Source organism: Rattus norvegicus, chromosome 3 (assembly GCF_036323735.1).
Source record: "Rattus norvegicus strain BN/NHsdMcwi chromosome 3, GRCr8, whole genome shotgun sequence".
NCBI classification, from domain to species: domain Eukaryota; kingdom Metazoa; phylum Chordata; class Mammalia; order Rodentia; family Muridae; genus Rattus; species Rattus norvegicus.
Genome location: NC_086021.1, coordinates 21,643,569 through 21,661,964, shown reverse-complemented (window position 1 = coordinate 21,661,964; position 18,396 = coordinate 21,643,569). Strand labels below are relative to the sequence as shown.

At 37.4% G+C, this 18,396-nt stretch overlaps 2 pseudogenes; one reads left to right on the top strand and one right to left on the bottom strand.

Annotated features, from left to right (window-relative positions):
• The window catches only part of LOC134486030 (nidogen-2-like), an 809,359-nt pseudogene that overhangs the window by 500,559 nt on the left and 290,404 nt on the right, over window positions 1-18,396 (bottom strand).
• LOC134486335 (pre-mRNA-splicing factor CWC22 homolog) lies at window positions 7,051-8,729 on the top strand (annotated as a pseudogene).

Below are 18,396 nucleotides of genomic sequence, written 5' to 3'. Positions count from 1 at the left end.
TATTAGTTTGAGTGTATCTGGTTTGATGTGGAGGTCCTTGATCCACTTGGACTTAAGCTTTGAACAGGGTGATAAGCATGGATCGATCTGCATTCTTCTACATGTTGACCTCCCGTTGAACCAGCACCATTTGCTGAAAATGCTATCTTTTTTCCGTTGGATGGTTTTGGCTCCTTTGTCAAAAATCAAGTGACCATAGGTGTGTGGGTTCATTTCTGGGTCTTCAATTCTATTCCATTGGTCTATCTGTCTGTCTCTGTACCAATACCATGCAGTTTTTATCACTATTGCTCTGTAATACTGCTTGAGTTCAGGGATAGTGATTCCCCCTGAAGTCCTTTTATTGTTGAGGACAGTTTTAGCTATCCTGGGTTTTTTGTTATTCCAGATGAATTTGCAAATTGTTCTGTCTAACTCTTTGAAGAATTGGATTGGTATTTTGATGGGGATTGCATTGAATCTGTAGATCGCTTTTGGTAAAATGGCTATTAATGTCCATTAATGTCTATATTAATCCTTCCAATCCATGAGCATGGGAGATCTTTCCATTTTCTGAGGTCTTCTTCAATTTCTTTCCTCAGAGGCTTGAAGTTATTATTGTACAGATCTTTTACTTGCTTGGTTAAAGTCACACTGAGGTACTTTATATTACTTGGGACTATTATGAAGGGTGTTGTTTCCATAATCTGTTTCTCGGCTTGTTCCTCTTTTGTGTAGAGGAAGGCTACTGGATTATTTGAGTTAATTTTATACCCAGCCACTTTGCTGAAGTTGTTTATCAGCTTTAGTAGTTCTCTGGTGGAACTTTTGGGATCACTTAAATATACTATCATATCATCTGCAAATAGTGATATTTTGACCTCTTCTTTTCCAATCTGTATCCCCTTGATCTCCTTTTGTTTTCTGATAGCTCTGGCTAGAGCTTCAAGAACTATATTGAATAAGTAGGGAGAGAGTGGGCAGCCTTGTCTAGTCCCTGGTTTTAGTGGGATTGCTTCAAGTTTCTCTCCATTTAGTTTAATGTTAGCAACTGGTTTGCTGCATATGGCTTTTACTATGTTTAGGTATGGGCCTTGAATTCCTATTCTTTCCAGGACTTTTATCATGAAGGGGTGTTGAATTTTGTCAAATGGTTTCTCAGCATCTAATGAAATGATCATGTGGTTTTGTTCTTTCAGTTTGTTTATATAATGGATCACGTTGATTGTTTTCTGTATATTAAACCATTCCTGCATGCCTGGAATGAAGCCTACTTGATCATGGTGAATGATTATTTTGATGTGCTCTTGGATTCGGTTTGCCAGAATTTTACTGAGTATATTTGCATCGATATTCATAAGGGAAATTAGTCTACAGTTCTCTTTCTTTGTTGTGTCTTTTTGTGGACACACTCTCTGTGTCCTCTCGTTAGTCTGCCTAAGGTTTTATCTATCTTGTTGATTTTCTCAAAGAACCAACCTTTCGTTCTGTTGATTCTTTCTATGGTCCTTTTTGTTTCTACTTGGTTGATTTCAGCTCTGAGTTTGATTATTTCCTGCCTTCTACTCCTCCTGGGTATATTTGCTTCTTTTTGTTCTAGAGCTTTTAGGTGATCTGTAAAGCTGCTCACATATGCTCTCTCCTGTTTCTTTCTGCAGACACTCAGAGCTATGAGTTTTCCTCTTAGCACAGCTTTCATTGTGTCCCAAGTTTGGGCATGTTGTACCTTCATTTTCATTAAATTCTAAGAAGTCTTCAATTTCTTTCTTCTTTTCTTCTTTGACCAGGTTATCATTGAGTAGAGCATTGTTCAACTTCCATGTATATGTGGGCGTTCTTCCCTTATTGTTATTGGAGCCCAGCTTTAGGCCGTGGTGGTCTGATAGCACGCATGGGATTATTTCTATCTTTCTGTACCTGTTGAGGACCATTTTTTTGACCAATTATATGGTCAATTTTGGAGAAAGTACCATGAGGAGCTGAGATGAAGGTATATCCTTTTGCTTTAGGATAGAATCTTCTATAAATATCTGTTAAGTCCATTTGGTTCATGACTTCTCTTAGTCTATCTACGTCTCTGTTTAATTTCTGTTTCCATGATCTGTCCATTGATGAGAGTAGGGTGTTGAAATCTCCTACTATTATTGTGTGAGGTGCAATGTGTGTTTTGAGCTTTAGTAAGTTTTCTTTTACATATGTAGCTGCCCTTGTATTTGAAGGATAGATATTTAGGATTGAGAGTTCATCTTGGTGGATTTTTCCTTTGATGAATATGAAGTGTCCTTCCTTATCTTTTTTGATGAATTTTAGTTGAAAATTGATTTTATTTGATATTAGAATGGCTACTCCCGCTTGCTTCTTCCAACCATTTGCTTAGAAAGTTGTTTTCCAGCCTTTCACTCTGAGTTAGTGTCTGTCTTTGTCTCTGAGGTGCTGTCTTGTAGGCAGCAGAATGCAGGGTCCTCGTTGCGTATCCAGTTTATTAATCTATGTCTTTTTATTGGGGAGTTGAGGCCATTGATGTTGAGAGATATTAAGGAATAGTGATTATTGCTTCCTCTTATATTCATATTTGGATATGAGGTTACGTTTGTGTACTTTTCTTCTCTTTGTTTTGTTGCCAAGACGATTAGTTTCTTGCTTTTTCTAGGGTGTAGCTTGCCTCCTTATGTTGGGCTTTACCATTTATTATCCTTTGTAAGGCTGGATTTGTAGAAAGATATTGTGTAAATATGGTTTTGTCATGGAATATCTTGGCTTCTCCTTCTATGGTTATTGAGTGTTTTGCAGGATACAGTAACCTGGTCTGGCATTTGTGTTCTCTTAGGGTCTGAATCACATCTGTCCAGGATCTTCTGGCTTTCATAGTCTCTGGCGAAAAGTCTGGTGTGATTCTGATAGGTCTGCCTTTATATGTTACTTGACCTTTTTCCCTTACTGCTTTTAATATTCTTTCTTTATTTTGTGCGTTTGGTGTTTTGACTATTATGTGACGGGAGGTGTTTCTTTTCTGGTCCAATCTATTTGGAGTTCTGTAGGATTCTTGTATGCTTAAGGGCATCTCTTTCTTTAGGTTAGGGAAGTTTTCTTCTATGATTTTGTTGAAGATATTTACTGGTCCTTTGAGCTGGGAGTCTTCACTCTCTTCTATACCTATTATCCTCAGGTTTGATCTTCTCATTGAGTCCTGGATTTCCTGTATGTTTTGGAACAGCAGCCTTTTCTGCTTTACATTATGTTTGACAGTTGAGTCGATGATTTCTATGGAATCTTCTGCTCCTGAGATTCTCTCTTCTATCTCTTGTATTCTGTTGGTGAAGCTTGTATCTATGGCTCTTTGCCTCCTCTTTGGTTTTCTATATCCAGGGTTGTTTCCATGTGTTCTTTCCTGATTGCTTCTATTTCCATTTTTAATTCCTTCACCTGTTTGATTGTGTTTTCCTGGAATTCTTTCAGTGATTTTTGTGATTCCTCTCTGTAGATTCCACTTGTTTATTTCTGTTTTCCTGTGTTTCTCTAAGAGAGTTCTTCACGTCTTTCTTGAAGTCCTCCAGCATCATGATCAAATATGATTTTGAATCTAGATCTTGCTTTTCTGGTGTGTTTGAATATTCCAAATTTGCTTGGGTGGGAGAATTGGGCTCCGATGATGCCATGTACTCTTGGTTTCTGTTGCTTGGATTCCTGTGTTTGCCTCTTGGCATCAGATTATCTCTAGTGTTACTTTGTTTTTCTATTTCTGACAGTGGCTAGACTGTCCTATAAGCCTGTGTGTCAGGGGTGCTGTAGACCTGTTTTCCTGTTTTCTTTCAGCCAGTTATGGGAACAGTGTTCTGCTTTCGGTCGTGTAGTTTTTCCTATCTACAGGTCTTCAGCTGTTCCTGTGGGCCTGTGTCCTGAGTTCACTAGTCAGGTCGCTTGGAGTAGGAAGGTTTGTCTTACCTGTGTTCCCGAGGCTCTAGTTTGCTCGTGGAGTGTTGCTTATGAGCTCTCCATGGAGGCAGCCTCTAGGAAGATCTGCGCCGCCCTTTCTGGAAGCTTACATGAACCAGGGTTCCAGATGGCGATTGGTGTTTTCCTCTGGAATCAGTAATGTGGGCAGAGTGTTGTCTCTTCTGGTTTCCCAGGTGTGTCTGCCTCTCTGAAGGTTTAGATCTCCCTCCCACGGGATTTGGCTGCAGAGAACTGTTTATCTCTTCGGTCCCTTCACGTCCGGCAGTGTCTCAGATGCAGGGGACCTGCTGCTGCTGTGCCCTTATCGAAGGGAACACAGAGGCCGTATACAGATTCCTCTTGGGCCAGGGATGTGGGCAGGGGTGGGCAGTGTTGGTGGTCTCTTCCACTCTGCAGTCTCAGGAGTGCCCACCTGTCCAGTCAGTGCTGTCTCTCTCCCACGGGGTTTGGGAGCAGCGAGCTGCTGCGGGCAGGGATCCGCATGTTTGCTACTCCCGCTAAAAACCCAATGTCCAATTTTCTGAGGAACTTCCAGACTCATTTCCAAAATGGTTGTACCAGTCTGCAATTCCACCAACAATGGAGGAGTGTTCCTGTTTTTTCACATCCTTGGCAGTATCTGATGTCACCTGAGTTTTTGATCTTAGCCATTCTCACTGGTGTGAGGTAAAATCTCAGGGTTGTTTTGATTTGCATTTCCCTTATGACTGAAGATGTTGAACATTTCTTTAGGTGTTTCCCAGCCATTCGGCATTCCTCAGCTGTGAATTCTTTGTTTAGCTCTGAACCCCATTTTTTAATAGGGTTACTTGTCTCCCTGTGGTCTAACTTCTTGAGTTCTTTGTATATTTTGGATATAAGCCCTCTATCTGTTGTAGGATTGGTAAAGATCTTTTCTCAATCTGTTGGTTGCTATTTTGTCCTAACAACAGTGTCCTTTGCCTTACAGAAGCTTTGCAGTTTTTTGAGATCCCATTTGTCGATTCTTGATCTTAGAGCATAGGCCATTGGTGTTTTGTTCAGGAAATTTTCTCTAGTGCCCATGTGTTCAAGTTGCTTCCCCATGTTTTCTTCTATTAGTTTGAGTGTATCTGGTTTGATGAGGAGGTCCTTGATCCACTTGGACTTAAGCTTTTACAGAGTGATAAGCATGGATCGATCTGCATTCTTCTACATGTTGACCTCCAGTTGAACCAGCACCATTTGCTGAAAATGCTACCTTTTTTCCATTGGATGGTTTTGGCTCCTTTGTCAAAAATCAAGTGACCATAGGTGTGTGAGTTCATTTCTGGGTCTTCAATTCTGTTCCATTGGTCTGTCTGTCTGTCTCTGTATCAATACCATGCAGTTTTTATTACTATTGCTCTCTAATGCTGCTTGAGTTCAAGGATAGTGATTCCCCCTGAAGTCCTTTTATTGTTGAGGACAGTTTTAGCTATCCTGGGTTTTTTGTTATTCCAGATGAATTTGCAAATTGTTCTGTCTAACTCTTTGAAGAAATGGATTGGTACTGTGATGGGGATTGCATTGAATCTGTAGATCGCTTTTGGTAAAATGGCCATTTTTACTATAGTAATCCTTCCGATCCATGAGCATGGGAGATCTTTCCATCTTCTGAGGTCTTCTTCAATTTCTTTCTTCAGGGGCTTGAAGTTCTTATCATACAGATCTTTTACTTGCTTGATTAAAGTCACACCGAGGTATTTTATATTAATTGGGGCAGTTATGAAGGGTGTTGTTACCCTAATTTCTTTCTCAGCTTGTTTCTCTTTTGTGTAGAGGAAGGCTACTGATCCATTTGAGTTAATTTTATACCCAGCCACTTTGCTGAAGTTGTTTATCAGGTTTAGTAGTTCTCTCGTAGAACTCTCAGGATCGCTTAAATATACTATCATATCATCTGCGAATAGTGATATTTTGACTTCTTCTCTTCCAAACTGTATCCCCTTGATCTCCTTTTGTTGTCTGATTGCTCTGGCTAGAACTTCAGGAACTATATTGAATAAGTAGGCGAGAGTGGGCACCCTTGTCTAGTCCCTGATTTTAGTGGGATTGCATCAAGTTTCTCTCCATTTAGTTTAATGTTAACTACCATACCAATTTTTAATAAGGTTACTATGCTCTCTGGAGTCTAACTTTTTAGGTTCCATGTATATCATGTGTAATGTTTTAATGATGTCAAAGAAATACCAGTTAGGTGAATTTTCACTACCAGTAACAAACATTATTGAAAGTCAATAGTTATTGTGTTTCCTGTTTGTTGAAAAAAATCTCAAAACAAATTCACTACACATATGTGAAAATATATTTTCATTATAACAGTGATATGGTTTTCATATTGGTATACTTGGGATTTCATCTCGGACCTCAGGGTACCTGCTAAGTTAATGTCCCAGTTTGATAATCATTATATAATACTATACCTAGATTTTTTAATTTCACTAAGTTATTTACATTCTGCCAAGGATAACTGTTTTTACACTGTCAATATTTTGGGGACATGGCAGGATTCTGGGTATAGAACACCACCATTGGAACTTCCTCTGTATAGCTGTGGGTGACGTGTGAAGACAGAAAAAGAAATCTGTCAATAAATTCAGACTATTGAGTATCTGACACTTGAAAGAACCTGTAGTATCTCCTTTATTGGTTCAACTGACATCAGAAAATGCAAAAGAATGTGGCAGTTATGAAACATTCCTCTGTTCATGACAGAAGTGAGGGCCACAATTCAAACCACAGGAGCTCCTCCTCAGAAGAGAGATATGAAAGACAAGAACAGAAAACCTATCCCTCCCTCAATACAGAGTCTTCTCTGCTTAAAGCTGTTGTACAGAATTCGATCTTTCTGGGTGAGAATACTCTTACAATGAAAGCATGAAATCATGAAATAGGGACCAAGCAAAAGTGCAGAGAAGAGATAGAGATGTAGATCATTAGAAACCATGCAAGAAATCCCTGTGTCTAGATACAAAAAGCCTAAGTAGCAGACTATCTGAGAGTTCCAATAAGGAAGCATCTACATTGATGAAGAGGAAGAGAAAGATGAGAGACAAGGAAGAAGAGCAATAAGAGGAAGAAGAAGAGGAAGAAGAAGAGGAGGAGGAGGAGGAAGAGGAGGAGGAGGAGGAGGAGTATGATATAGATTTGGATCTTCTCCTTACCCACACTGGAGGAGCACATATTCCTCCTGCAGGGCTGAGCATGATCCAAGAACAAATTACAGATAAAAACAGCTTAATGTACCAGAGGATGAATTTGAAGGCTCTGAAAAAAGTCAATCAGTGATCTCATCACAAAGGTATTCACTCCAAGTGTAAATATGATTATCCAAAGCCCCTTCAAGAGAATATAGACTGAAGGAGAGGCTTTCAGTCCATATCTGATCGGCAGGTTTAGAGTGTTTCTCCAGTCATCACTCACATTTATTCAACTTTGGTTGCTATAATCAACTCAAAATTCTCCCAATTTGGAGAATTAATTTTCAAGTTATTGATCCTTAATTTTCAGAAAGGATGTCACAGAAATGATACACAACTTTGCTTGATTGCATCATAATTTGTGGCATATCATACTCACCTAAATGTGACACATGGAGTTCTCTGCATGGAGATGCTCATTTTGCTCCCAATCAGACCAAGAGATGACAGTGTTAAAGTACCTATTGGCTTCTTCATGGAGTGTGGTCTCAAATTAATGAAGGTGTCACCAAGGGGAATCATCTCACCCTTGGAATGACTGTGAAAAATTCTACAGGAGTCTGAGATTGAAAAAAGTTCAGTACAATGACTGAAGTGATTGTTGGCTGTATGGCAGAATGGATTCAAGGCCACCTTGCTATTCCTCAAGGAATTGATTTAGTGGAAGACAGCAATCAGTTTTCACATATGCTTCTCTTGGATGACAGCTACAGTCAAGAGATGTTTTAATGATGGATTCTAGGGTAACAGAGGGAAGAACAAGGCTATTAAAAATGAAATCCTTGATGAAGGGGAGTGAGATTCATACCCAAACTAAGAATCTGGAATTAATGAAAACAAAGAAGAAGAGGAAGAAGAGGAGGAAGAGGAAGAGGAAGAGGAGGAAGAAGAAGAAGAAGAAGAAGAAGAAGAAGAAGAAGAAGAAGAAGAAGAAGAAGAAGAGGAGGAGGAGGAGGAGGAGGAGGAGGAGGTGGAGGAGGAGGAGGAGGAGGAAGAAGAAGAAGAAGGAGAAGGAGAAGGAGAAGGAGAAGGAGAAGGAGAAGAGAGAGGAGGAGGAGAAGGAGGAGGAGGAGGAGGAAGGAGAAGTGGAAGGTTCACAAAAGGTAACTATACATGACAAAACAGAAATAAACCTAGTCTCATCTCACCAAACAAACTTGTCATTCAGTAAAGTTTAGATTTTGAAGAACGAGCACACAATTTCTGAAAATAGAGTTTGCACAGAGCCAAACATAGAACTTTCTGATGGTTGACTGCTGTGGCCAACAAATGACTTATGAAAAAATATTTTGACTTTTTATTGTAAAGCTGGTATGCTGAAAAGGAATACATAGAATCATTTGAAAGTAGTTTCATAGAACAGTATCACAAAATCCATTGCTTAGCGACAATTTAAGAAATACTGCTAAGACATTTGCTAACCTTTCACAAATAGATTCACTTCCATGGATTATTCTCACATGTATAAAGTTGAGTGAAGAGACCTTGACATCATCTAGTATGATGTCCTTCCAGGAACTCTGTGAGTACATGGGTCTTCCTAACATGAAGATGAGGATAAACGATGAAATTCTTCAGCAATCCTTTGAATGACACTAACCCCAATCAACCCATGCAATACTCGATGTGCTGGCAAAACTTCTACTCCATAGGCTTCAGATGTTTGACAGATTGACTTCTAGTACATCTGAAATATATAACCAAGGTAATTCATTGTAGACCAGAAGTCAGAAGCTGAGCAACAGAAAAAAAAAAAAAAGAACACTTTCCATCTTCATCTTTGGAGTCTTTTCTGAAATCTGTTCCTTGGATTCAGATGATGACAAGATTAAACATAAATTATTAAATTATAGTCTCTCAGGTACTTTTCAGTATATTTTAAATTTCTTGCTTATATGAATGGTAGAGAGCAATAGATTTATCTTTAAGTAATGTGTACATTATTTGTTAGCATGTTTTCACACAAGAAAACAAGAGGTCGAAACAATTTTAGACCAATGGAAAATAGGAAATGACACATAAGATGAGACTAATTAATCTTTGAATTTTTTTCTATAGGAAAAAGGGTCAAGGTTTCAATCTAAAACTATTTTGGTTCCAGTAAATAGTGGAAAATGGTCTTGCAATAGGCAAACCTGGGTAACATTGGCTGAGTGAAATAATTCCTGGTAACAATGCTGTTAGGTAAACAAGGAGCTCTGGTTGTAAGAGTCTTACAGGGCCTGTCTCAGTACTGTTGGGAATAACGTCAAAGGGCATGGCCACTTAGGCAGCTGCAATTATAGCTCTTGCCTAGATTCTGTCAAGATCATGAAAATGATTTTATTTTTGGTTACACTGGGTGTTCTTCACAAGGTTCATAAAGAACAGCCTGACTGAGGACCAAGAATTCTTCATGAATTAGTTCCTTGAACATTACAGTTTACATAATAGTTTTCTTTCTTGTGTGTGTGAAGAAAATATTTGGCTCTGTTTGGAAGAATTGATGATAGTAATTTTCATATCAAATAATGAATATTTTACTAGAATTCTGGTACTTTGATATTTTTATCAATATGTTTTTGTATAAGGAATGTAGTTTGGGGAGTCATTTAACTCATTGATGAAATGAATTTGAGGTTAAACTATATTTATTAAAATTTTAACCAGGATAAATTGAGAAAACTCAGCAAGTTTAAATAAATTTTATGACATTCTGAAGTAATATAAAGAAGGTATATGAGCATTGAAGCATATGAATGCATATTCTAGCACCGAATAGATATGTAAAACTCCATGTTACCTTAGCTCTTTGAATTGAAGTTCTTCATCTTCAAAAGAGAAGACAATTATTTTCAAAATTGTTTTTTAAATGAAATACAGCACTTGGCTTAACATACTTAGCAAGTTGACCCATGTATAGAAGGTGTGTAGTAAATAACAGTTTCCATTATTTTTTCACACAAAAAATGAATTTTTGTCCTGTTTTTGCGGTGGCAGGTGTTTGTGTAAATCACTGGATAGTAGATAGGTATATCCATAGCACCAATCTTTATACAATGATTTTTTTTAAAAAAATGACTTTCCTAAATCAGGTAATTTCATTCACACTTATTGAAGTTACCATTTCATATCTCTTTAATTACAGATAAGAGGATACAGAAATAAACAGAAGTTGATACTCAAGAATATTGGAGGTATAAAGAATACAAATTTTGGGGTTGGGGATTTAGCTCAGTGGTAGAGCGCTTGCCTAGGAAGCGCAAGGCCCTGGGTTCGATCCCCAACTCCGAAAAAAAGAACCAAAAAAATAAAAAAGAATACAAATTTTATTCTGGCAAATGGTTAATTATGAATTTCATTTACATACATTTTTGTTGGACGTAGTTTGGGAAATCACATAGTATGTATGAATTATGGACATTACATAATATAGTATAATATTGTAAAATGCCTGAAGATATATTTATGAATCAATTATTTCCTTTAGTGATTTAAGTTAAATGAGTAAGACAAGAATCTGAGAAATTGTCACTGTAAATGGCACATTAACATTAAAAAAGAGATTGTAATGGAAATCATTGTTTAGGGATATATATCTGATAAGGCCTTGTGAACGAGGTTGAATTTGACCAGGGTATTCTAGGGCAATAATATTTTCATAGTGGTGAAATAAACAATTCACATGGATAGATACAATGAAAGCAAAATTGTACTCACTTGAGAAATGAGAGATCTGTAAGACTGCGATGTAAGTTTGTGAGGGACTTTGTGTAAAATTTCATGGGTTCACATTGCATGATTCTTTTAAAACGAGTTTCTTGGCAAAAATATATGTATGGCAGATCACCAGATGTGGCAGACTCTGAATGGCCATTGCTTCAGTCTCTTCTTCAAACGCTATGTCCACATAACTTCCTATGAATATTTTTATTTCCTCTCTTAAAGAGGACTACAGCATCTCCACTTTGGTCTTCCTTCTCCTTGATCTTAATGTGTTCTGTGGATTCTAGCCTGGGGAGTCTGAGATATTGGGCTAATAACATATCACTGAGTTTTTTTCTTTTCTTGTCTTTGTGATTGGGTTACCTTACCCATGATGCTATATCTCAAGATCACTGTCACAATGTTATTTATTGAACTTAGCTTGCTACTTCCCACCCTGTTGAACTTTTTCTGTTGAATGTCAAATATATTTTCTAGCTACAGGAACACTCTCGCTTCCAAGTCTTGGCTACTCTTAGGAATTCCAGGCCAATGATCTGACCAGCCTGGCCTCTGTATGTAGAGAGAAGATTCAAGCTGTTGTAATGGAAACAAATGTGCACTGTGAAAATATTTTGTGTTAGACAGGTGTGGTAAGTACCTTTCCTTAATGAATAATGATTTAAGAGTACCAATCACTGGGTAAGCAGAGGGGACTTTCAGGTCAAATGGGGAAGAAGAGAGTGGGACAAATGGGATTTGATGCTTTTGGGATGGAGAGAGAGGTTAGGGTTAAAGATGTCACTAACTGGAGGCCTTAGATGAGTCACCATAGGATTTAATTTTTAGGATGTTTGTAATTGCAGCCAATGGTTGAGTTACCTGTTCTTTCTAAACTAATTTTGTATAGTGTTTTCCTACGTGGGTATGGAATCCAACTGTTTTGAAGAGGGTGGTAAGGGCCATGCAGAATTTAGATGTTTGGGGCTGCTGTGATAGTGACCTACCAAGGGAACTTAGCAAGTTCAGGGAAGATATTTCAAGAGCTCTGGGCAAGAGAATATGCCAAGCCTGGCTAGAAATATGAACAGCGTCTGAAACAAGAGAGCCCTAGGGTTGTGTTCTCTATAAGGTGCTAGACATGGGGCCAGAGAAAAGCAAACACTAACCTGGGATATTGCATGCATTTTTCACTATTTCCCACTATAGACATGTTCAGTAATTTGGATGCTTTAGTTAATGAAGAGCAAACATTAAAACTAGAAATCTACCATCATGAGGTACTGTAAACAACATCATTAATGAAAGGAAATGACCTGCGTTGTGGGGAAATTTATTTTTTTACATTAGTTATTTATTTCTTTTTGTAGTCATTCATATATTCATTCCATCATTCAATTAAAATTTCAACATCAATCCCTTCTTCCTCGTCCCCATCTCACACTGCGTTTTTACTCATTACCCACTCTCTTCTACCCATTCGCTCCACTCAACTTCTGAGAAGAAAGAGCCACCTTATTATCTCCCCACCCTGACATGTCAAATCACCAGATGATTGCACACATTCTCTACCACTGATACCAGACAAGGAAGCCTATTTAAAGGTATAGGATCTACAGGCACTCTACAGAATCAGGGAGACTTTCCACTTCACTTGCGACCCAAATAAAGACCAAAATACATGTCTACTACATTTATGGCAGTGGCCCAGGTTCTGTCCATGTATGATCTTTAGTTGGAGTTTACGTTTTTGAGTCCCCATAGGTAGAGGTATGTTGATGCTGCTGAACTTCCTGTGGAGTTTCTATCCACTGAGGTATATCAATCTCTCCTCAAACTTTTGTACAAGACTCGGTGAGTAGCTAATGGTTGGGAGTGAGTTGCTGTAACTATTTCCATCAGCTGCTAGGCGGATCCTGTCAGAAGACAGTTAAGCTATGATCCTCTCTGCAAACATAAGAGAGTATCATAATGTCAGGAATTGATTCTTGCCCATGGGGTGCGTCTGATTTGGGTTAGTCAATGGTTGGCCATTACATCAGTCTCTGCTCCACCACTGTTTCTGTATACAATGTAGGTAAGACACTTTCAGGATGTAACTTTTTTCTAGGTGGGTAAGTGTCCTTATCCCTAAAGTGGGAGTCGTGTCTGGCTATAGGATGTGGCCATGTCAAGATCCACACCTCTCACTGATAGGAAATCTGCTAGTGACACTTCATAGACCCTGCCCTCCACCCTTGCCCATTGCCAATTTTTATTCTCTCTCCCCTTCTTTCCCTTCGTCTGATCTACCTATTCTGTTACCCTTCCCATACCCTCTCCCACTGAGTTGCCCCTACTCCTCCACCCCCAATTTCAGTTTATTTCCTCTTCTGTTAAATATTCAAGCATGCTCCTCTGACTTATTATTTGGCTTCTTTGAGTCTGTAATTGCAATGTGGTTATCCTGCCCTTTATGGCTAATATTCCCTTATAAGCAAGAACACACCATGCACTAAGAAGGATATTTCCTAGTCCATCAATATGCTTTTGAATTTCATGACATCTTTGTTTCTAAACACTTTATACTATTGCATTTTATAAATAGACCAAATTTTCTTTGTCCATTTATCAGCTGAGAGACATCTGGGTTGTTTCCAGCTCCTGGCCATCATAAATAAACATATATATATATATATATATATATATATATATATATACATATATACATATATATATATGTATGTATATGTATTATATATGTATTATATATGTATATATACAAACATAATATAAACATATATTCACATACATATGTATATGTATATATTCATATTCACATATCCAGAAGAGATATAGCTTGGTATGGAGGTATTGAGGTAGAATTGTTTCCAATTTTGTGAAACATGGCCAATTTGATTGGAATACTGTAGTTCGTACTCCAATCACCTTGGAAGAGTTTTCCCTTTACTATGTAAAATAAGTTTTTAAAAGTTATGTATCAGATAATGAAATTATACCCATTGTGAAAATACCACAACTGAATGATTATAAAGGCAAATAAAGCATGTTTTAACTGTAGAATGTATTTATAAACATTTCTCCAATGTATTTTTCCACTCATAATGAATCGTAAGTAAAAATAATTGGACTCATCAATTGTTGAGACAACTACTATATATTCCACTCAAAAGCATTTAGAGGAGGTTGAGATAATTGTGTTATTGTAAATATTTAATAATGTTTATTTAAGGAATAATGCATCTTTTTAAACCTTTTTTGTGGTATAAATATTTCTATTATGTTTCCAAGTCCCATTCTAATCAGGGGAAGAAATGATCCATTATTATACTGAGGATTTTTTGCATTACTTCACCCATATTTGAGAGTCATTGCAGAAGACTACGGGAGGTACTAATATATCTGAAAGAACCATGATGTCCTTTTCTATGATTTTTTTCTACAATATTTTATTAATTGCTCTGAGAAAAACTGTTTACTATAAAAATATCTTCTTGAGATTTCAGGAGAAATCTTAAGTGCAGAGAAATTTTCTGATTACTGAAATGAGCTTTGACTCTAGATGACTAGTCAACTATTACTTATAATAAAATATTGACATTTAAGTATTTTTTTCTTGTTGAAAGAAGCCTGAAAAAACCTTGTAAATTATTCATTCGTGTGATTTTAACAAGGTATTACTGTTATAACGAAGTACTTTTTAATATGAAATATTAGCTCTAGATTTGTCTATTGTTTATAACTTGCTCATCTAATAAATGTGCATGTTGAGCCTAACACATGTCAGAACTCAGTGCTGTATCGAAATTGCAGCATTCTTTAGAAACTTGCAGGTTTAGTAATATCCCTGTGCTTTGATTAGTCACAAGTCAGAAGGTATTTTACAGTACCTGTAAAATTATATAGAAACAGGGATCAAAGTCCAGTAACATACCCCCTAAGTTGTGATATTTCTATTATAATGTCTGCCTTTTTCATTTTGTTTTGTTTATGGTAAACAGGTCCATATGAACTTGTTTACAGCCAAATTCTATTATGACCAGAACACAATTGGTCGTTTATAATCAATTTTATGAAATTTAAATTAATTGCATGGAAAATGCATACCAATTTTAAAAGTCAAAACTACATTTAGTTTCACTAGTCCACAGCAATATGTGAAATTTCTTTAAAAAGAGCGCAATTTTTTCAGTTATATGGTAAATTTTTCGTTTTCTTTTTCCCTTTCTTTATTGAAACAGAATTTTTATACTCTAAAATAAATAGATGAGTTTACTAGCCTGGATCTCACAGCATCCCTCCTCTGTTAACCTCTTAAAACCTGGGTTTATGTTTAAAGCTACCAAGCCTGTTGTTTATTATCTATCTTAGAAATTACGTTGGCCAGCGAGCATTAAGGAAACACAATTATGGGGCTGGAGAGATAGCTCAGTGGTTAAGAGCACACACTGCTCTTGCAGAAGTCCTGAGTTCAAATCCCAGCAACCACATGGTGGCTCACAACCATCTGTAATGGAATCTGATGCCCTCTTCTGGTATGTCTGAAGAGAGTTACAGTGTATTTGTATATAATAAATAAATCTTTTTTTTAAAAAAAGGAAACACAATTATTTACCATGAAAAATGCTAGCAAAGACTAGTCCTATCCTTTGCAATGCCCAGTATCAAATCCTCAGCAAGACAAAAAGAAGTCAAATGCTTCTTAGTCAATGTATGGGAGGGCATGCTTGAGTGTTAGGGTACCTACCTCGAATGCAATCCATACTGGTTTTGAGCCTGACACTCAAAAAATGTTTATTAAATTAAAATTTACAAGCTAGTATTTGATTTACAACTTTAAACCTCAAACTCAAAAAAGGATTCCTATAATTTTTAGACTAGTAACATCTACATAATAAGTTCTAAGAGAGCCAGGGATACAGTGTGGTACCTGTCTCAATAAATAACGGAAAGTACAGTAATTAAGCAAATAAGTACATTGAAATTTAATTTAGTGCTCTGTTATTACACAATATTTTTACTCCCTTTATAAGATTGAGAAACTTAATCTCAATAAATGAAGAAGTCTTCTGTACAATACATTGTTTTAGATATAGGTAGCTGGCTTTCATTGTTACATCTGGTCAAAATATTAAGTTGCATCCACTATTATTGCATATTTGTCTACATTTCAAGTTTTATCCCTTTACCAGAAATATGGTATCTCATTCACCCTCCCACTGCTTTTATGAGAGTGCTCCCCTACATACACCCTCCCTTGTCCCTTCCTGCATTGTCATGCCCCTTCCTGGGATGATCTAGCCTTCAAAAGACCGAGGACATTTTCTCCCATTGATGCCTAACAAAGCCATACTCTGATACATAATGGTCCTTGAAACATGGGTGACTCCATGTGTATTCTTTGGTTAGTGGTTTAGATTTTTGAAGCTCTGGAGCATCTAATTGGTTGGTATTCTTGTCCTTATGAGCTTGCACATCGCTTTAGGTGCTACAGATTTTTCTGTATCTCTACTACTGGGGAGTTCATTCTCAGTCCAATTATTACCTGTGAATATCCCCCTGTAAACCATCTAAATATGCCCATACTACCTTTAAATATAAGGGTCAATAAATGTATCAAACAACAGCAACAACAACGACCAATGCAGCAGCAGCAGGAGGAGGAGGTGGAAAAAGCCCAGTTCCAGAAGGATTTGGTACAATATTGTGTCAGCCCTTCATAGAAGACTTAATAATTTTACAAATTATTCCACAACAGAATTAAACTTCCCAATTCATTCTAGGAATCCACAATAGTGCTTTTTAACTAAAGTACACAAACATGCTACAAAGAAAGACAACTTCAAAACAATTTCCCTCAGGAATATCAGTGAAAACCACTCAATAAAATTCACACTGAGTATTCTTTGCTTAGATTTCTGCCACACTTTCAATAGGGTTATTGATTCTCTGGATTATCAATACTTGAGTTACTTGTATATATCTGATAATATCCCTCTAGTTTATGGGACTGATAAATATCTTTTGCCAATCTGTTGGTTGCTGTTATGTCCAAATGACAGTGCCCTTGGCCATATACAAGCTTTGGAGTTTTATGAGGTCCCATTTATTGATTCTTCATTTTAGAGCATATGACAATGGTGTTCTGTTCATGAATTTTTCCTCAGTGACCATGTGATCAAAGCTATTTCATTCTTATGCTATTAGTTTGTGTGTGTCTGGTTTTGTTTAGAGTTCCTTTATCAACTTGGATTTGACCTTTGTACAGTGCAATACAAATGGATTAATTTGCACTCTTCTACATGCAGACCACCGGTGAAACTACCATGATTTGTTGAATATGCTGTCTTTTTCCACTGTGTGGTTTTAGATCCTTTGTCAATAGTCAAGTACCAGTAGCTGTATGGGTTCATGTCTGGGTCTTCAGTTCTATTCCTTTGACCTATCTGCCTGTCTCTGTACCAACATCTTACAATTTTATCACTATTCCTCTGTAATACAGCTTTAGGTAAAGAATGGTTGTTTACCCAGCAGTTCCTTTACTGTTGGTGGATAGTTTTCCATGTCCTGTTTTTTATTTTTGTTGTTGTTGTTGTATTTTTTAAGTTCCAAATGAATTTATTCATTGCTCTTTCTAACTTTTTGAAAAATTGAGTTGAAATTTTGCTGTGGATTGCAGTGAAACTTCATATAAAATTTGGCAAGGTGTTCAATTTTCTACTATCAATACTTTCAATCCATGTACATGGGGTAGTTTTCTGATTTCTTAAATCTTCAATTTCTTTCTTCACAGATTGACTTTCTTTTTTTTCATTTTTTTTTAATTTATTTAATACTTAATAATAATTCTTTGGTTTCCGTGCAAACATACCCCTCCTTCCTTATGGGTGTTCCCCTCCCAACCCTCCCCCCATTGCCGCCCTCCCCCCAACAGTCTAGTTCACTGGGGCTTCAGTCTTAGCAGGACCGAGGGCTTCCCCTTCCAATGGTGCTCTCACTAGGATATTCATTGCTACCTATGAGTTCAGAGTCCAGGGTCAGGCCATGTATAGTCTTTAGGTAGTGGCTTAGTCCCTGGAAGCTCTGGTTGCTTGGCATTGTTGTACATATGGGGTCTCGAGCCCCTTCAAGATCTTCCAGTTCTTTCTCTGATTCATTCAACGGGGGTCCTATTATCAGTTCACTGGTTTGCTGCTGGCATTCGCCTCTGTATTTGCTGTATTCTGGCTGTGTCTCTCAGGAGCGATCTACATCAGGCCCCTGTCAGTCTGCACTTCTTTGCTTCGTCCATCTTGTCTAATTGGGTGGCTGTATATGTATGGGCCACATGTGGGGCAGGCTCTGAATGGGAGTTCCTTCAGTCTCTGTTTTAATCTTTGCCTCTCTCTTCCCTGCCAAGGGTATTCTTGTTCCCCTTTTAGAGAAGGAGTGAAGCATTCACATTTTGATCATCCGCCTTGAGTTTCATTTGTTCTAGGGATCTAGGGTAATTTAAGCATTTGGGCTAATAGCCACTTATCAGTGAGTGCATGCCATGTATGTCTTTCTGTGATTGGGTTAGCTCACTCAGGATGATATT